The 994-nt window shown below is 41.5% G+C and overlaps 1 pseudogene; it reads right to left on the bottom strand.

The window, feature by feature from the left end:
- Positions 1-7: 7 nt before the first annotated feature.
- On the bottom strand, positions 8-574 carry LOC103148516 (growth hormone secretagogue receptor type 1-like; annotated as a pseudogene).
- Positions 575-994: the final 420 nt, after the last annotated feature.

Raw genomic sequence — 994 nt, 5'->3', positions numbered from 1 at the left:
CATTCATAGCAAGCCGAAACAGTCACTGGTTCGGAGTGGGGTTAATAACAACAGGTTTGCAAAGGATGTTTGTAGAAAGGACGTCTACACTGGAACTATGGTCCCCCATGGAAAACTGAATGATGGGGAATGCAAAGCTGATGATCCACAGAGGCAGAGTAATGATCCAGATACGGTCTGAGCGCCAGGAGGCCGGGCGCTGCAGAGGGTAGAAAATGGCAACATAACGCTCCAGTGACATGGCAGCCAGAATCAAAGTGGTATTCAAAAAGGTGCTGGTAGACACGAAGAACACGGGGACACAAAACAGAAGAGGTAACTTGACCTGACCTATCACAAAAAGGAAGAATAGGACAGAGGAAATGAAGTGCATGGTATCGTTAATTAGCAGGTGTGCAAACAGGATATAACGGGAAGTGTCCAAAAACTGTCTGTGAGAGGCAAAGATCTGCAGCATGACAGCGATAAAGCACAGGAAGGCACAGAGCAATGGGATCACTACACACACCTTGATGATCTCAGAGAAGCTTTTTGGGAAAGTTGTATTGATAGACATCTCAGACCGATTCTGCATTTTTCAGCATTGAATAGATAATTCCTATTTAAGAAAAACATAGTAAATTTGAGTTTGCACAAGAAGAATGTAACAATATAAAACATAATCAATTAATGCTTGACATTTTCCCATTGACTGTATTTCACTCACCTATCGATCCCTTTATCACCCACAGGAGCTTAGAGTTCTCTACTTCTCATGTCTTTGTAGAGACACGTTTCAGGAGAAAACTCCTGTTTATCTGAAATGCTGAGGTTACGTTCCAATATGTAGACTTAGACCTCAGTCCTCTAAGGACGCACCATCATGGCCAAGTGTTATGATTCCCATTAGCCACAGAGTGGAGAAAAGCTAACAACAGAGGTTCATAAAACTTTAAAAAGTGAAACTGACAAAATTAAGAAGAAAACATGATTTTCTGCATTCTGGTTAATAAAC

Source organism: Poecilia formosa, unplaced genomic scaffold (genome assembly GCF_000485575.1).
Source record: "Poecilia formosa unplaced genomic scaffold, Poecilia_formosa-5.1.2 Scaffold207, whole genome shotgun sequence".
NCBI lineage: Eukaryota > Metazoa > Chordata > Actinopteri > Cyprinodontiformes > Poeciliidae > Poecilia > Poecilia formosa.
Note: the sequence above shows the minus strand (reverse complement) of the source record. Positions and strands in the feature narration are given on the sequence as shown.